The sequence below is a fragment of the Haplochromis burtoni genome, unplaced genomic scaffold (assembly GCF_018398535.1).
Source record: "Haplochromis burtoni strain Fernald_Lab_line unplaced genomic scaffold, NCSU_Asbu1 Contig_26, whole genome shotgun sequence".
Lineage (NCBI taxonomy): Eukaryota > Metazoa > Chordata > Actinopteri > Cichliformes > Cichlidae > Haplochromis > Haplochromis burtoni.
This window is the reverse complement of record NW_024582387.1, coordinates 3025699-3045755: the sequence shown is the minus strand read 5'-3', so window position 1 is coordinate 3045755 and position 20057 is coordinate 3025699. Positions and strand designations below refer to the sequence as shown.

Sequence of the window (20057 nt, the reverse complement as noted above, 5' to 3'; positions counted from 1 at the left end):
TTTTCCCCAAACACAGCGAATGCAATGTGTTATTTTGGAGATCCTGGAAGACATTTGGAAGTCAAAGTTGAAAACAGAGGGGGGGAGAAGAAGTGGGCCATCCCTAAATTTTTTTGTTTACTTGCGCTGGATGTTTTTTGGTGCAGGCTAATGGAGGGCTAAAGGCCACTGAGCCACATCTAGCAAGAGATAAATGGACTGAAATGTGAGAAGAAGCCCTGATTCTCCTATCCCAGAAGACTGGTGGGAGAAATATAATGCTGCTTGAATAAGTTGAAGACGCTATGCGAAAGGGAGAAATTGTTGACTTCCTGTTCGCTGACTGACTGATTCAATGACTATTATCTTGCTCTAACAATGAAATACACACCTCCACAATCCTCAAGTTCTCACCCTTATGGTTCACAGTGTCTTATCCTCCAATACATTCTTTAGCCTCTCGTCTTAGGGAAGAAGAAGACGAAGAAGACGAAGAAGAAGAAGAAGAAGGAAAAAAAACACAAGGGGGGCCATTTCTGCTTAGTATTCATCACCATTATATTTCCCTATAAAGCTTTCAGTTCTTACCAGCCATCACATGCATACCTGGGGGCCTGAATTGAATACGATTCAGAAGGCAGGCTTGAATCTACAGGTTAAAATATATCCAAACACCTTGGTCTCTCAAAGCCTCAGGCACTGAAGGCTGCTCATTCTTACGCACTATGTGAGCCTGGTTAATGGCCCAGTAAAAAGATGGTATGAGGTGAACCATCTCCAGCCTCCTGTTGACACTAAGCGGCTCTTGGTAATGATGCCTACCATACTTCATCTTGTGGGTCAAATACACTCGCTTTTCAACTTTGTATTTTAGACTATAATGTACCAAAGCTTCATATTTACAGAGCGTGAATGCGAAAAGAGACTATAGAGCATGTCCTAGAAAGTGTGTGCGTGAGAATAGCATGGGGGTGGTGGGGTCACAGTCGATACTGAAGGCAGGTACTTCTCAGACACACTGATTGATTTACTGTATCTGTTGGGCTAGACCTGCCTGCCTGTCAGGATTAAGGAATTATGTCTTATCAAACCTGTTCCCCTGACAGACCCAATTCCAACTGAATCACTTGAAGCAGCAACATATGGAAAACTAGGGCATATCTGTAAGAATGAGTGTTTTGCAAGTATAGTGTCTGCTCGTTAGATTTTTCAAGATAATGGGAACAAAGCGATGTGCAGTCACACAAACTTTAAGGGCACGAGATACAGCCGCTGTTCAGTTCATCTGGTCTTAAGTCTGTTTGCCGAATCCAAATTCTACCAGGCTCTTTATATAAATTGCAAGAGAAATAGAAAAATGCAACACAAATTTCATGCAGAGCCATCACCTTCAATCCCCCAGAGAAAATTGTATGAACAATTTTAATCTATAGCAGCTAATACAAAATACATAAGGCCCAGGGACTCTAGAGAGTAAAAGCCTGAATCGGAAGGCCTCCCTTCTGAGTACAAGCTCATAATCTCCACCACATGCAGCGTGAGAAACGTAGTCTTTCAGTGTATCTCAGAGAAGATGGCTGATTATGTGAAAATTTAAGTCTCTGCACCTTGTCCTTTCTTGGAAACACATAAGTGGACCTGCAAACAAGCAAAAACCACAGAGTCAACAGGGGACACAAGCTAACAAAGAGCACCATATATCCCCAATGTTAACAACAGGACAGTGTTTTTACTGTAATTTCTGCAACACAGCACAAAATAAGCTGGAAGGAAGAGACTGCACAACCAACAGTAAAAGCTATCCTCAGTTCAGCTTTCACAACCTTGCTTTATTACAGCTTTCCTGAATTGTTAAGACACTAACTCGCATTTTCTGAAGCAAATTCTCAATGTCCTAAACTAATCAATCCCTCTTTTGGCAAAACGTTAAACTGTTTTCACCTAATTAGATGCAATTTGCAATTCTCCTTTAACCTTTTTGTAAAACTCTAAGTACATCCCCACTCACTAAAACACATTCTGCACAGTGATTCCGTTATGAAGCATAATGGTAACCACAGGAAGCAAAAGTTAAATTACAGCACAGATGCCATTTCTTAAACACAGAATTGTTCGCACTTGTTGCTAAGGATGATAAACCTGAAGCCCGAAACTGAGGCAGTTCAGAACCCACAGCCAGCAACGTTGAGCTGAATGTTGAAAATATCAGTGGACGGAAACTAACTGTGAGGTAGAGGAGAAAGAGCACAATCATTTCAGTAATTTCAGAAGAAATTTGACCCGCTGCAACAGACCACATTTGTAAAGTAATAGAAGAACTGTTTAGTATGATGTTTCTCACACTATGATTTACTCATAAGAAAAAGAAACGTACTCATTGGTCACTGGTATGCCTGTTCAACTGCTCATTAAAATATCTATTCAGTTAAATACATGGCAGCAAAGCATTTAGGCACCCAGGTGTGGTCAAGATGACTTGCTAATGCTCAAACCAAGCATGAGAAAGGTGATTTATGTGACTTTGAAGTTGGCATGATTGTTGGTGCCAGACAGGTTGTTTTGAGTGTTTTAGGAAATGCATAACCATCTCCAGTGTTTACGGAGAATGCTGTGAAAAAGTGAACATTTCCAGTGAGAGGCAGCTCTCTGGGCAGAAATTCCTTGTTGATGCCAGAGGTATCAGAGTAGAATGTCCAGTCTGCTTCAAGCTGACGGAGAGGAAACAGTAACTCAAATAACCACTGAACACAAAACATGTTGAAGAAACTGTTGAAGCAGATGGGGTACAGTAGAGGAAGACCCCAGTAGGTGCCACTCCTGGCAGTTCAAAACAACAAACAGAGGCTAATATTTGGACAGACTGACCAACACTGAATGATGGAAGATTGCCAAAACGCTACCTGGTCTGATGAGTCTTGATTTCCTCACAAACATTTAGGTAGCAGAGTCAAAATTTGGCATAAACATAAAAGCATGGATGATGCCTTGTATCAATAGTTCAGGCTGGCGATCGTGAATTGGTGTCTGAGATATTTTCTTGGCACACTTTGGACCCCTTAGTACCAATTAAGCACTGTTGAAACTGGTTTTGTGTTTAAAGTTTTGAGAAAATGCAAGAAATTAATCATGTTAAATGTTCAAATTAAAAATATTATCAATACAGTTTTTAGACATAAGTGTGTGTGTAGGGGGGGGGGAATGTTTGTTTGTTTGTTTGTTTTTAAACTAGATTTCAACTTATTTTGGACTTTCGGATGAAAAGCTGCCCAATTTCCTGATCACATAAATGCAAAACAATCTTTCCATAAATAGTAAAATAACAGCTTCAGTCATTATAAATGCTTAAACAACAGCCTAAATCCTCAATGTAAAACCAGCCATAATTTAGCCATGCTCTTTTCATCCATGTCCAGCATTGTTCGGGTCATTTTCAATACAGTAAACCCAATTTAGAGCATCTTAAAAGCAAAGCAAAGATGAAATAACATGAAAATGAAGCACTGAAGAGGTGATCTGACCACTCATTCATCCACCTTAATGAGCTCCATCCTGGAGCTTTGTGGGTATACAGCACTGTCAGCATGTAGCCTTCTGTCAGCCTCTGTACACATGACTGTTAACAAATCCAGCCCAACAATGGAACTGCACAATTAAGCAATACAGGCTCCACAGCACTAACAACAGCCCACTTTATACACAGCGCTACACTAGGCTGCCATCAGTAAATCCAACAAACAAAAAAGACAATGACTCACCGATTATTTTATTGGAAAGACTCACCAGGTACCTTAAGAGAAAACATTCATCTTTTTTCCTATTTCCTTCTCAGCCTTCTTAGATCCAGATTTAAAGTACCCAGAGTTCCCAATGAATGCAACTTAAGACAAAAATTTTAGGAAGCAGCCCAGACCCGAATGCTAAAATAAAAATGAAGCCATCAACCTCCCAAGTGCTGCAGCCTGGCGTTAAGCAAACATATAAAGTTAGGTAGCCTTAAGCTTTGATTCTATCTTTTGTAACTTTCCATTTAATTTACCATAATTAGCTTGCTTGAACTCACTACATTTGCTTCGCTTTTTATTTTAGGTTCACGGTTTCAGCTGTAATTGGAAAAATGTGTTTTTAATTAAAATGTGCACCTGGCTTCTTTTGGCTTGACTGCACGGTTTTAAATAGCCGTGAATGGGTATTAAATGTGGGTTGCTGTAGAGGGCGCTCTTTCCCCCAAACAGAAATCAATAACATTTACAAAAGGGCAAAGAGGCAGTTTTTTGTGTTGTTTTGTTTTGTTTTTTTATATAGGGATTAAACTCTGCAAGTAGGAGTAAAACTAAAGCACCATTTTTTGTCTTAGTTTGCTATTTCCTTTTTTTATTTAACGTTGCCTTATCTTTACTGATGTTGTATACATGGCATGTGTTATTTTTCTTACACTCTTGCATGCCATTGTGATTTTTCAGCAGCCTTTTCTTCATGATCTTATCTTATATCTTATCTTTAATGCTTATTGTTAAGATTTTTCTTCTCCCCTAATAGCAAAGATTCATACAGCTGCGCAATTTTTCAGAAGCAAACTTTATTTTTACGTTAATAAGAATAATTAGTTAGGAGTCAACTTTTTTTTTTGACTTTGAGTGAAATGACTGGACAATGCTGACACGCGTCCAGAACCATAATGAAATGTCTGCCTTTTGTTTACACATTCTTCTTTTCAGTTTAATTCAGGTTTATTTATATTGTGCCAAATCACAGCAACGGACGCCTCAAGGCGCTTTGTACCGTGAGATCCTGCAGTAAGGTACTGTATTGTGCCTTTGGGTATGCAACACAGGATTATAGCTAAATAAATGAGAAAATGAGTCTTGTTTCGTGCACACTGATAGTGTCCACACAAAACATGTAATTGTTCTCTGTGTCTAATTCGAATCAATTTTACACTTGCTCTGTCAGACTAGAATTCATCACCACGATCCCATTGATGCAGCCATCCTCCTTTTCTGAATGTCCACTGACCAGTGCTCATCAATTTGCAAACCTCTAATTTTGAAATCACAGACCCTCTCGTATGTAATGGCTACTGTGAAAATGTGTCTGTTTTTGTTTGTAGGCTTGAAGGCTAATTTTAATCATCTTTTTATCATGCATACAGACAAGCTTTTTTATGCATACTTACTATATTCATGCTTTCAGCATGAGATTGGACCCCCGTTCACTAACCTGAAAAGACACCTTTCACTATGACCCATCTTCTCTGACTTTCTTTGATGATGTGAGTATGAATTTTATTTTTCTGTTTTTCAGGAACAGAGTTCCCATTATCCAAATGCTTGTATGAATTAGAAGCATACATTCTCTGTAGTGCAACAGCCTGCAGGTCCTTTGAGACCTGCAGCAGATGTTGACAGTACGGGCACTCCTTCCGGAGCTGCAAGTGAGAGTAGCCATTCACCACGAAATGCACAGGCAGGCAGAATGTAGGCTGGAAAGCCTTCTGTTCACCAGCTTCAGCTTACCATAAGTGCAGCAAAATTGTACCTGGCAACTGTGTCTAAGTCATAGCTGATGTTTTTGTTACAGCGGAACAGCTTTGGCAGTCTTTGACAGGGTTTGTCAATAAAGACTAAGAAATTGTTTATTGAAATGTCACAGAAAGTCGCCTATAGACCCAAGCTCAATTCAAGCTTAGTAAAAATTGAGACTGTGAATGTTGGGTATAGCAGCAAAAAGTCCTGTATGAAAAGAAGCAGGAGCGCATAGATCTGACTAAAGTAAGTATATAACATTATTTGATCTGTAAGGGGAGATGATTGGATAAGATAAATGGTATTGCTTGAGAGGAGATAAAAAAGAAATCCTTGCCAAATACCCCAATACAATGTGAGATAGCAGTGACCTTAAATGTGATCACTACCTTGCATTGTTTGAGAAAGAATATGAAAACATTGTGGCAGGAATTTGTGTCAGACAGTAATACTAGTTTCAGCATTTGTCAGAATGAGTAATGAAAAATTGGTGAATCATCTGTTGTGCTGTAAGCAGCTATTCACAACTGAACCCTGCTAATAAACCTGAAGTCAAATAATACTGCTGTAGCAGAGACTATGCTGACAAAGAGAAGAGTAGGAGGCCAGCCTAACAAATTCCAGTGCATCTTTTTGGACGTGAGACAAACAGATCAAAGAAAGAACAAACACCAGACCTTCCCTGCATATCAGCCAACAAGTGAGCATAATGTGCAAATGTCTGAACTGCACAGCCTATAGGTCTTTACAAGTGTGTAATTGCTATGTGACACTTTTGAAGACAGCGCGACAATGCAATATCAAATAAGAGTATCTGAATGAAAAAGAAGGGGGCCATTGTTCGAGGAGAAAGATGTCTCTTCTAGAAAATAATACCGCCTCTCTGTCTGCATTCATGTCACAGTTCAAACATCAGTTTACACTGCCATGCCTTCACAAGTTGCCCTGAACACTGTAACAAGTCTTCAGGGGGCAGGAGAGAAGGATGTCACTGACAATTTTGCAGAGCATGAAGCTCGACTGCTAATGAGATTTCTTTTTCTACCAGCAGCAAATATAAGTAGTCATTTCCTGCACAAAGACCTCTTCTTAAAAAGAAAAAAAGAGAACATGGCAGTGATGCTCCTTAAGATTTCATTTGTGCTCTTGTTATGTACTAAACTAAATCAGCTCATATTAATTCTCCATTTTATTACTGTTATTGTTGTGGGTTTTTTTACTTTATGTATTGTGTAATATTGCTAATTTGTTGCATTGTTTTGTTTTGCATTATGCAGCCTTTAGAGTGCCCCTGTGAAACACTTTCAATAATTTCCACTATTACTCAGAACATTTTTGGGTAATGGGCGCTCTTTTGATGCTGTTCACAGCCTCATCCCACAGTACGACGTGGACATCTCTACTGACCACTTAAGCAGGTGCTAATTAACTGACACAACCTTGGAAACCAATTTGTGATTATTTTCATTTCACATTCATAACCCATTACGTCTAACAAAGATATGTTCAGAAATACATTTGGAAGATGGTCCTATTTTGTCTGCATCTGAAGTAATAACTAAACAAGAAAATGACTGTGCCTGGAAATGAATTTCATTTTGAAAAGTTAGCGCCACTTACTAACTACATTCAATTTGCAGCAATGAGTGTAAGTATTAAACTATACAAGCACGTCAACTCGAGCCCTGCATTCACATGCAATACAACAATGCTTGTGAGCATGAAAACTGCCTCTTGCAAAGTGTGGCTGATGAGATATGCATATATTCATGAACAGGTGTAATGTGTTCTGAAAAAAATAGAACTTGAAATGGCCTTTCAGCACAAAGTAGGAGCAACTGCGAATTATCAATGTTCCTGTTCATATGCGTGCAATAACATTATGCTAAAGATAAAAAGACAACAATACAAAAATATTGGGACTAATGTGAAGGATTATGTATTTCAATCACATATAAATCAACACAGTAATAAACTTGATTTGATGCATAACCGTGAGATAAACAACAATGAAATTAAGTATGTTAAAGTATTTAAAGTATAAATGAATTGGATTTATTAGCATAAATATAAGCTTAATGGGGATTTTTAAACTATGCTGTGCAAAAGGATTACAAATTAGAACACAATTTAAATATCATTTTGAACATTAAAATAACAAAACATAAGCATATTTGAGTGACTTGTCAATATCAATACACAATCCAGTGACAACAGGCATCTGAATGGTCTTTAAAATTTTCTTTTGAATGACTGCCCTGACTTCATAAAGCCATATAGACAATAACCTTCTGTGTCTGAACACGGCTGTCCAGGGCTCCTTTGAGAAAAGCTTTGAGAAAGGTGGCAGAGCACATACACCTTTGGTAAAAGAAAGGTCAGCGTCTAATGTTTCAGAACTGTAGCACTACTATTAAAGAACTTTTATATAACATAAGGTTGCCTGCATATTATATTTATCTCACATACTATTGAATAAAATTAGAAAAGAGATGCCTAATTGCCCAGAGCCTGGGTAGCAAGTCTAAAGCTTTCCTTGGATACATTTGAAATATCCTCACATTGATGTTTCTCTGCAAAAATGTTAACCATGTTCAAAATTCAATGATACAAAATACAGGGGAGGCTGATGTCATTAGTGACCTGTTTTGAATGTTATCAGCTCACTTCATAAATGGCCATTATCAGCTGTTATCAGTCCAATACTTATCACATGTAGGAGGGCTCTTTCCACTTATTTGCAGGATCAGTGGAAAATTATAACACCTTCCACTGGGGAGAAGTTCCTCCGTAATGAGTGTAGTGTCTCCACTGGCAGGAGTGGTGCTGACATTGGTCACACATGAGCCAGGAGATTAAGAAATATCTTTTGGACTTGAATGATTTGAATCACATTTGCTTATGAAATTGCTTACTGCTTATTGGTTGATTTTAGGCTGTTTGGTTCAGTATAAAATACTGTAAAAAAAAAAAACACAAAGAAAAAAACCTACAACCTTCAGAGAAAGTGATGCAGCAGTTTAGCGCTGCACTGTAAGCTGGTCCTGGATTTGAATCCACCAGCAGGCCTCTTTGGGTGGGGTTTGCATGTTTGCCCTGTTAGTTTATGGCTTCTGCCTGGATATTCCAGGTTGTTGCTCTTTTGAAGCCTAACCATGCTAGATTAATTGGGAATTCTTAATTGGCCATAGGAATGAATGTGAGCGTGTCTCTCCTGCAGAAGGCGGTCAACCACTCCAGGGTGTACCTCATCTTTGGCCCTATGACAGCTGGGGTAAGCAGAAGAAAATGAATGGACAATCTTTAGTAAGCAAGCAACGTGTTTCCAAGCTGAATTTTGTCATTTACCACATGCCGTTCTACATGCACTTCATCACAGAACAGCTAAAGGTTTTTCTAGACTTATAAGCTGAGCTGATTTCTGTTTATCACTGATTACAGTGGACGATAACTGAATACCAAGTTTCGTGGGAGAGGGTGCCCGCTGGCCATATCTATGTAACTGATTAAAACTGCTGATGGCCATTCAATTCAATTTCAAGTGAAAATACTGAACTTGCAGTTCAAAAAAATGTTTGAATATTTGTGCCAAGTTCTGCAACATTTTCCTGGATGAGTAAAAAAAAAAACATTGTTGGCAACAAGACTGAACATCACAGGATCACCTGCGTCATTAGGATTTTTCTCTCCACAGACAATGTCAATACAAAATTTCAGTATATTTACAGTGAGTTGAGCTGTTGTTTAATTCTGAACAAAACTGATAGATCATCAATCAAACCTGGAGTCCCATCATAAAACCTTTCACGTTCTGCATGCATTAAAATAATAACACATCTTACTAATATTTCAACTAGAGCAACATTGCAGTTAAGCTGATTATGCAAGTCTCACTCTGTGCATATAATGTATCATAATAATGCAGTTTACATGTCATAGGAGAACACTACTTAGGCATACATTTCTCAGACTTTCCATTAAGACAATGCCTAACATGTCTCAAAATAGCTCTGTGAATGCCAGTAAGAGCTCAACCTATGCTTTCTCTAATACTAATTATCCTAACAAGCACGGTACTGTGTTCACAACTTTACTCATGTTACACTTGTAATCGCTTTATTTTTGCATTTTTCATGCCAGGCATGGTCTATGGTGATGACACTGCCATCAGTCCAATGGTGTAATTGCACAGTAAACACTAATTGTGACAGGTGAATGTAAACTTCACAATACATGTATCCATTTTACATTTGTGACAATCTCACCTTTTTTATCCTTAACATAATCTTACAATAAATGCAAAGTTTCTTATCACAAAAAAAGAGGAACATTATTTTGGGCAACACTGATATTTGCATCTCAACAATGACTACTGTGGAGACGGGAAAAAGGAAACAAGGATGTCTTGTTTGACATCTGTGCATTTTTTTCAGGGTTATGTAATTACAGGTGTCCTTCTACCTTTATATTTTAGGTTAAAAAAATTATAATTTGGGATTTCAAAGCTCTTACTAGACAAGGGTAATATGTTAATGTGGTCATTTTAAATTCTTTTCATCTTCTTTTGTGCTGTTTTCAGATTCTCTGGTAATAAAGTGATATCAGGTACGCCCCTGTGTTTCTTGCCTTCTTTTCCATGGTGCACCTTCAAAGCCTATAAACTATCCAGCTGGACAACAAAGGAAGAAGGGGGGGGGAAAAATCAATGTAATTGAACACTGTGTGGCCACTGAGATAGCGAGGGTAGATACAATCCTCTACTGTAAAATAACACGCATTATCATCATCCTGCACTTAGATGAACCAGCAGAGACAAAGCAGAAACTGTACAAATTCCAGCCTCTGGAGTGCTAGGATTGTTGATATAGTTTCAGGGTATGAAACCTGTATAAAGGAAAGGAAAAGGAAAAGCCAAGGACGGATTGCTCTTTTTTCTGCCATCCTAGTTGTCATGGAGGTAGTAGTAACATGTTGTAATGTCAGGGTTTGATGTTGCTCATTAGGCCAGTAATGATTTGTGGATGGATTGTAGGTGTGGGAGCTGTGTCTCGTTTGAAGCCATATGCTGGCAGCCAGGGTACTTCAGACACTAGTGTTTACTGGGAGATCCAAGCTATTTTATTGCTTCTAATGTCATAATTTACATTCAGCTAGAGGACTCTAATGGATCCAATTCTCCACATCTTCCCTCTTTGTTCAGCTGAACAATCAAAATGTGGGAAATGGAAATAAGTTTTAATCTTTTTGACTTTGCAGCTCAATATAATTGTTTTACGATGGTATTATTAGCAGATGTTGCAGTTGTTGTATTTTACTGTTATAATAATTATTAGCTTTGTATATCATATATATATTTATAGTTTGGACACCCGATGAAAAAGCTTTTATATTATTTTGCCTGTGATGACATCCTGGCAGGGACTTGCTTTTACACCAGGCAGTATGACACTTTACCTCCCTAAGAGATAACAAACATCTGTCAAAAATGATCAGCACTGTGACATAGTGATGGCAAAGACAGTCGATGTTTAAGCTGCAGTGTTCTATATACATATATATTGACAAAGAGGGTTCTGCTTTGCATTTTGAAGCTACAGCACATCAAATTTCCATTTAAAAACACATTTGTGTTTGGAGGCTGCAAGCCAGTGCCCCCTCAAAAGTAAATGAGACCACACTGATTAATTCTGGTGCCCATGGAAGTAAACTATATATATATACATACATTTAAGGGGGGGAAATGTATCATAATCAGCAAAAAGCTATCGCAGTGACCAGGGGAAAATAGTCTCTGCAATATTTCTTTTGCCAGATATGAGCTCCTGTCACTATAAAGCAATTACAGATGAGTCAGTATTGCTTATCAAGCCATGTTTTCTAAGTACTGGGCTTAAAGTTGCCAAAATATTTTGCAGCCACTGCCACAGATGGTTAATGATTTATACAATGTTAAATTATTTCAACAGCTGATGTTTTAAAATTCTTCACCTAATACCAAAGCTCTTGGGGTCAAGCAATCACAGTTGACGTTTCTGTGTGTTTACACTAGGCTCGCTTTCCCTGCATTTGATTAAAATGCAATTGAAAGCAATATACTGTAAAATGAAAATTGTGTATAAACAGGGCAGCATCAGCAACCCCAGAAAACAGCATCCTATATCTAAAGCTGTGCAGCTTTTAACTGCTTTACCAAAGCGGCTTCTGTATTGGCATCTTCAGTGTAGCCTGCCAGCTCCAATGCGCATGGGATTTGCCAAACTAAAAATTCAACCGTCTTGAACCCAGCACTCACTATTATTACAAAAATAAGTCTGCTATCTCAAGACACAGTTAGTATGGGTTCTAATGGGGCTTTTTTCAATGTACCCAATTAGTGCTTAGACATGCAGCAGCCAAAGCTTCATTAGTGGACAGCAGTCAGGCAGCCAAATCAAATCCATTCGCACTTTACACAACTGAGTTGAGCTGTAACCTTATTCTAGATTTAACAATAACTACTCATTTTTACTGACTCCTATCTCATCATCTGTTTAATAACCTTTAACAAGGAGAGAAGTTACATGTAAAGCGGTCCCATCCACCTCGTGTATTTTTTATGCTTGCTAGGTTGACATGACTTGTTAAAAACAAGTTAAAACTAAAGCTGTATGTATGCAGACAGACTACTATCTGCCACTTATCTTCAAATTTCACAGTAAATCCTTGTAAATGTTGCTACAGGCTGAGACAGCAGCCACCTCCACTTTTACTAGTTGTGCTATCTGCATGCAAAGGAGTGTGGGGTGGGATATTTCCCCCATACCAGACAATCAATCTATCAATATTGCAATGTTTTGCCCCCTAGAAATCTGTGTTTTTAATTGCACCAAAGCTCCACAATCTGTGAACTCTAATTTGGAACGATTAGTCTTTTTGCAATAAATCCAAATATCATACGTTACCTGCAGTTGTGACAAGATCCAAACTATTTTCGTGGGAGTGCTTTAATCCAAGCAGCCAGCTTTTTGTGTGCCTCTAATTGCAGGTCCTATGGGTTTTTTAATGTACATCATGGCGACATACAGGAGTTCTTGGCATATAAAACAGTATAGAGTTTGGGCCCCAAGGCTCCCTCTTCCAGCCATTCTCTTTGACATTAAGACCGGAACATGCTCTCTCACAGTAAAACCCCAGCTTCCTCTTTTTAATGAAAGGTGTTCATCATCACCTTGTCAGCAACAGTGTGTGACTAGGACAGGTTGATGCCACTTAGTCTCCCTAAGGGGAGTATGCGCTGTCAAGCAGAATTTGCAGTCCTGCCATTTTACTTTGACAGACGAACCAACCTGGACAGGTCTGGAGAGCAGGGCCACATAATGGGCCCTCCAGTTGTCTTACCCTTAAAAAACTGAATTGGATGACATTTGTGTCTTATTTGAGTCCATAGCTGCATCTTGTTCTGCTGTGCTAGTCATTCTGTGTTTACACCAACAGATGAATCAGAGCATTACTTTCACCATCATTCATCGCCCACGCCATCACATCCCGATCCTTGAAAAGCTCTTAAAGGTTACTGTGGCAGAGATGACCGGTCTCTCCCTTGGCTGCTACAAGTGAGTGCCTTCGCAGTGGCCCAGTTACCCTGCCCGGCTGAGCCCTGATCGCAGGCGTAAGGGGTGGGGTGGGGGTGATACCCTAATGCTAACTGACATCCTGAGAAGCTGTGATTGCTTTGAGGGCTTTGTGGGCAGTGGAGGGTGTGGGTGGCAATGGAAGGATAGAGGCCATGTCTCACAAGGACCTTTAACAACCTTTTAAAAGCTCTAAGAAGGCTGCCCTGACGCCAGCCATTCACAGGAGAAAATTGCTGACAGTGCTAAAGGGGAGAGGGCGGTGGGGAAGAGGAGAGCAGCAGTATGCAGCAGTTCCTGGAATGCTTTTGAGTTCATCACATTGTCCTGTGATCCCTGCAATGATCTAGGCACACCACAACCCAATCGGCCTCGCTGTATTCACTGTGTAATTACAAGCATGTTCACTAAATAATTCACTAGGAGCAACCGCTGAAAAAACATCCAGCACTCATGGAATGCACTTCTGTGAGCTTTTCCACTGCAGCCTATTACACCACTTTAGTCTCGGTTAGGTCAGCCCGGCCACTGAGATAGAAACATCCTGCATTGCAATCCTTTGACCTAGCCCCACTCTCAGCAAGTTCACAGAGTGCTGTTTGACCTGAAGGTTTGGCTAAATTGGCTAATACCATGCTGTGTGCCAGTGAATCCTCTCTTTCTGTGGACAATCATCCATCGCCAGATGAAAAAAAAGACATTATCCAAAAAGAACGCTGAAGTCCTGGGAAGCTTTATTACTCTCATTTCTTCAATAACTCCCTCAGACTTCCAGTTGTGCACCATATTTCATCTCAGCGCTGAAGAATGACTTTTCTGACAGTGAACATGAGAAATGCAAGAGACTCAATGGGCACGGCTGGAGGGGGGGCAGCCTACCCACAGAAGATCACAGCAGTGGCAATGAATGCATCAGAAAACACTGCTGTAGGCTAGCATAAGTCAACAGCGCCTAATGTGAGCCTTTGGTATGCATGATGTTAAATAGATTGTGAAAATGCTCTTTTCATGACTAAGATGGAGCTTTTCATTAATCCTAGAGCTGAACCTGCCTCCGCAAAACAACGAGCATCCCTCGCGGGAAAGACAAAACACCCACGGTGGGCTAGAGGGATCTCAGAAGAGCTCTCATACAGCTCATGGACACACTCTCTTTGCATCCACCCCCTTAGTCTTACGTGCAGTTGTGATTTGCATGTTTGTAGATCTATCTAATCTCTCATATCTGTAGCATGTGGTCATAAGTATCTCTGTAGCATTTTCTCCATGTGTCAGTGAGCATCTGTGTGCATGCCTTTCAACGTGATGTACATATGCTTTTGTGCTCTGTGTGCAAAGTGTAGGTGGATGTGGTTGAGACAGATATTCAGAGAACTTAAATCATTTTTTTGCCTTTTATGTGTGTGTGCACAGCAGTTGGTCAGAAGAGATATAGGGTTTTGATTTTATTTTAGGAAGCTCCTGTTAATGATAGCCCACGTGTTGAGGATTAAAGCAATAGCACAGCGCTTCAGTGAATATTCACATGTGTGAATGCTGATAAGTCTGATCAAGCTATTTTCCCATTTGCTCAGATATATCGGGAATAACACAAACCACACCTTGCACAGATCCCTCTTTACTTGTACCTTAACTTCTACATTTCTTATTGCATGCCCCCCTTTTTTAGTTAAATGTTCCATAAATTAAGTATGTGTGTGCAATTTGTAAATAGCACATGCACATTCATCTACAACGCTAATTTGAAAGCTCAATAGCAGGATCTGACTTGCAACAGTGTAAATTTATCGCAAAAATTGAGATATGCCAGTTCTCCTTTGTGTTCCTGCATGTGTAACTGCATCAATGACAGCAAGTTTCACTTTAATATGTCTGTGCCACTGATAGCAGTAAATGGTGCAATGCAGATTTAAAATAAAAAAGGCTTCATTGTCAAGCTGTCATCATGTCATGCTTTGATAAAAGGAAGGCAGAGGTAGTTTAATCAGCCGTTGCAAAGTTAAATGAATAACCACAGGACATCAGAGGATTCAGCCTTCGCCTTAGTGCCCATAGACACTAATGCTAGGGCACGTCAGCCATACAGGAGCTATAGCGATCCCTTCATGTTCTGTCAAAACACCAAAACCTGCAACACACTAATCTCATCATAGCAAGCCGAGCAATCTATTTCTGAGTAGAGCCATATTTTTGAATCAAACACCTTCCTCTCAACTGGCAGAGTGTGACTGTGTGAACCGGAGTTATCCCCGGGTAACGGCCCAGGCATCCATTTGTAATGCAGATGTCTGAACCAATAATTGAAGCCACTTTATCAACACCTGTGCTGATAAGTGATGGCTTTGTAGACAGCTGGTGCAGAAAAGGCCATAGAAGAAACAACATAAAACATAAAAATCTGCATCTACTGACATTATTTCCAGTTTTTCCCCCCTCACTGCAGAGAAGCAAAGAGGGTGGCTGAAAGTAGTTCATCTGCAAGACTTCATTATAGGCTGGAGTTCCCACCTCAGCTGAAAACCACTCAGCAAGCATGTCACCTTAGGTGTGTTGAATGGTTAGTCTGAGCATTCTAAAGTTTAATATACCATTCAGATTTGTTCCCATGACAAAGAGTAAATCACTTGGAGAGACATTTTATTGTACCATGAGCATCCTAACATCTGTGTGTACACTGGGTTCCTTCAGCATAAATCCTAGTGGGGTGTTATTATCACTAAAATGGATCTTATTTGGTCGACACTAAAATAGCTAGGACAAAAGAGGCATTTTAGACGTACAAAAGGAGCATTTAAACCATATGGTTTTGCATGCAATTTATTTTTTGTGCAGTTTGCTGTGAAATACACTAACAATTAAAGAAGGCAAGCAAAATGTTGTAGCAAAGTAAATCTTGTGGGTGGGACCTATACTGAAAAACTGTAAGACACAATTCTCTTGGCTAATCTTAACAGGTTGGTAAGATTGCAACTGAGGTAATACATGAGAGGGAGAGTGCAAGGAGAAGACAGAAACTCAATATGCAGTTATTTATAAAATTAACTTTTATCAAAGTTTAAAATGCTTTAAACATACTTAAAAGAATATTTATAAAATAGATCCATTACAACCCATTGCCTATTAAAGACTGTTAAATAAAAGCAATCTACATGCACCAGTTCAAACCCAACATTCTTGTTTATTATGTTGAAGGAAGTGATGTGAAAACATGCCTATGAATTGATTTTCTGTCTTTGCTCTCGTGTCTTCTCCATGGATGGACTCTCATTTGCTAACAAGCTGTCAATCTGATCAAGAGAGATGTGTCTTACATCTTTCAGTGTTAAGTTGCATAACAATCAAAACTTTGGGGTTTGAAAAATGTTTAGGCTCACATTTTAATACAAATGCATTTACTTGAAATGAAACATTTATCATTTTGCTCTCATATCTGTTTACACCCTGGAGCAGTCTGCAATCTCTCACAGAGAGACAGATAACCATTGACACCTACTGCCACTTTAGAATCACCAATTAACCGAAAAGGTTCTTTGGACTGTGGAAATAAACCGGGGTACCCAGAGTGAACCCATGCAGAGACAGGGATAACATGCAAAGCCTGCCCCTATAAAGACAGCATTACTGCAGTGTAAATCCTCACTTTTGATGTTTTAATCGTGATTCTGATGACAGATATAAGTTCAAACTTGAAGAAACAATTAATGAAAATGATGAAACAATTACTAATCTGCCAAATTTATCAGAGACACATTAACTGACAGCATGTTTAATTAGTTTTTTCTAGTCATAGGTTCAAGTAAGTCAGTTACATGACTTTCAGCTAAAGCTGTGACCTTTTTATTGAATCTAAGTGTTTTTTGTGCCTGACCAAACCTTATCTAAAGTAAAACCACAATATTACATTTCATCTGGATTTCTGCAGTAAGTAGAAACCGTTCTGGAAGGTCGGTACAAAATGAGATTATATCGCAAATCAAAAAGTTTGTCTCTGTTGTTCTAGAGGACAAACAATGATTTCTGTCATAGAAGATGTCAAACTTTGCAAATTAAAAATCTGTAATGTTATTTACTGAAAAAAATAACATTAGAAAATTAAACAGTCATTTTCTAAAGTCCAAAAATCTTAGTTTTTCATTATTTGGCTGCTTTTTCCTTCATTTTCAATCCAGAAATTTTTCAAAGTAATGTTCCTTTTTTTTCTTTTTGATAAGCTGTTTAACACTGATCTATGAATCATTCAAGCAGTGAAAAGACACCTAGCTCAATGGATGAATCAGTGTTTATGAACCAAATTTTGGAAAACTGAGCGAGTGGACAAAAGATAAAGTGCTAAAATGCTGATGAGCAAAATTTGAAAGTGGATATGTTCTTTCAGACTGGGGATTTATGCTTCAGTGGGAAATTTGCATCATCCCTACACTGTAACTGCAAACTCTTCTGAAACTCTCTTTATTGCCCATACCTCAAGTGTAACCCTCCCTAAATATGAAACTAAACGTTGGGTCGACACAGCCCACAACTGTTTGATTGGCCTGTGCTTTACCACTGATTTCTCATGTGCAATATTCTATTTCTATTGTCTGGTTATTAAAAAACACCGGGACACAACCACAATGTAATTAACATATAATGCACCAACACAAGTTTAAATGAGGGCAACAACTGTGGTCACTTACATAAGTGGCTCTACAAAGATTCCCAGCAGTCCATCTACTGTTCACCAAAGCCTCATCTGACATTGTTTCAGTAGAATTGCAGCTGTCAAGAAGTCATCATTAAGGAAGGAAAATTGGGAGAAATTTTCCTTCCTGCGGTATGCCCAGTTACACAAAAAACTATGTTCTGGAGTAATGCAATCAAATTTCTAGATCAAATGATCATCAGTGTACACAGAGGATGCAAGAAGAGTTTAATGCACAACCAGTAAAACACAGTCGATGCCTATAATGGTTTGGAACTGCATTTCAGACAGTCGTAGTGAGGAAAATGATCGTCAAAATTGATGGAATTATTAATGCAAAAAGGTGCTGTCAGATTTTGATCCAATAACACCATCTAGAAAGTGTCTGATTGGCATCGTCTTTTCCACATGGCAATGATCCCAAATATACTGCCAGAGAGGTAAAAGCATATCTTGGTAGAACAATACACAGTGGCAGTTTAAGTCATTCACTGGACTCTTTAAAGCCCATACCTCAAGTCCGTAGTCTGGTATCTTTTATGACAGAAAAGAAAACAAACAAAACTAATATCCAAAGAAGAGCATTGACTATCCTTCAGGCATTCTGGAGAAGTATTTCTTTTAAAAAATTAAAAGAAAGCTTCTATAAGAGAGTGGTTATAGCGAAGAGTGTTCAAAGGTGGTTAGAGCAAATACTGACCCTGTTTTTGCTTAATATACTATATTTGCATGCATGTCTGCAAGTTTCAATAAACAGCTGCACTTATTTTCCATTTTTCTAGCAAAATATAAAGAAAGTAGAAATGGTTTGAGACTTTTGCACAATACTGTAAATGGCAGAAATTCAGTTGTGCAATTAGCAGTATAAATAAAGCAGCACATGAGATGTATGACTGTGAATCAGGTGTATGAGTAGGCAGTGATTCTTAGCATTTTCATCAAATCATAAACATTTGCTTCCTTTAGGCTGGCTAGGCAGCAGCATGTGTCCCTCATTTGCTTGGTTGCAAACCAATTTGTTATCTACAAATACCAGAGATTGGGATTTGAGGTAATGTGGTTTGTGACTTGAGCTCTATTTCTGTGGGTAGGAGCCATGCAGCCTCTTTGTAAGCTATGCCGGTCTCAACAGCGAGCAGCAAATTTCTGGAGAGAGGCCTGTTTCTGTTTAGAGCATACACGCTCCCACATCAGTGTCTGTACAAAGAAGACTTGAGTTTATGGTTTATGTGTTCTTGTGTGTTAGATGGGTAAATAAGCAACTACTGCCAAAACATTCACCTTTTGTAAGGCGATGTGTTAACAGCTTAAGCTGCCCCAAATATAGACAAAAATAATTTACTGCAGATTTAAGGGGCAACTCAGGGGGGCCTTCTGCTTGGCTTGGGGCATTTCTGCATGGCGTTTGTATGTCCTCCCTGTGATGTGTGGGTTTCCTTCAGTTCTTCCAGTTTCGTCCCACACTCCAAAAACAAGGGTTTGCTCCAGGTACCCCAGTTTTTCCCACAGTCCCATGAGGCTTGTTTGGTTAACTGGTAATTCTAAATTGCCTAGAGGCGTGAATGCACGTCTGTTATTCTGTGTTAGCCCTGTGACGGACTAGCGACCTGTCCAGAGCGTAATCCACATTGGCCTTCCCATGACCCTGAAGTGGATACGTTTTTAAAAGATGGATGGATGGATGGATGGATGATGTAAGAATTTAACGCTTTTAAAGCTTTAAAAAAAAAAACCCCACACATTCTAAATAATAAATGATGGATTCACAACTTCAAACATAACAGAGAGAAAAATGCACCATGAACAACCTGAAAGCTGATCATCTGAGAAGAGGGTTCGAGAAAACAAATGGGTTAGGATATTGTCTACATGCAGAGTATGAAGATTAGTGCAGAATGATCATAGTGGACTCACCCACATTCAGAGGTGGAAAGAAAACTAAGCGAGCTATGTTGGCAAATTTTACTCAGGCCATTCTAGCTCAACTGAAATAAGAGTGCCGATCTATGTATCGATACATATCTCTATGCGTCTGTGTATCTATCTACCACGTAAAGAGCATTCAATGAGGTGAAGAAGAGCAATGAAGTATCCTTTCTGAATAGTTTGTATGTTACCAAAGCTTCTTTTTCTATTATTTTATTATGCGGGTGCAGTACAGGAGAAGCACTGATATCAGCAAACATTACACAACCATCCATGAATAGCAGGAAAAGAAATCACAGATGATGGTTGGGGAAAATAGGAGGTAGAAACTCGTAACAT

General features: G+C 39.1%; 1 protein-coding gene across 3 annotated transcripts in view; it reads right to left on the bottom strand.

Annotated features, from left to right (window-relative positions):
* LOC102289456 (metabotropic glutamate receptor 4) overlaps window positions 1-20057 on the bottom strand; it is a 187121-nt gene that overhangs the window by 161814 nt on the left and 5250 nt on the right. Inside the window, exon 1 of one of the 3 annotated variants that reach the window (XM_005917945.3) lies at window positions 3735-12002. The exons of 1 other annotated variant lie outside the window; for it this stretch is intronic. The gene's annotated coding sequence lies outside the window, so the exon portion shown is untranslated. Of the gene's footprint in view, window positions 1-3734; window positions 12003-20057 lie in introns of those variants that run through there. One more of the 3 variants, XM_005917944.3, reaches the window with a different exon arrangement.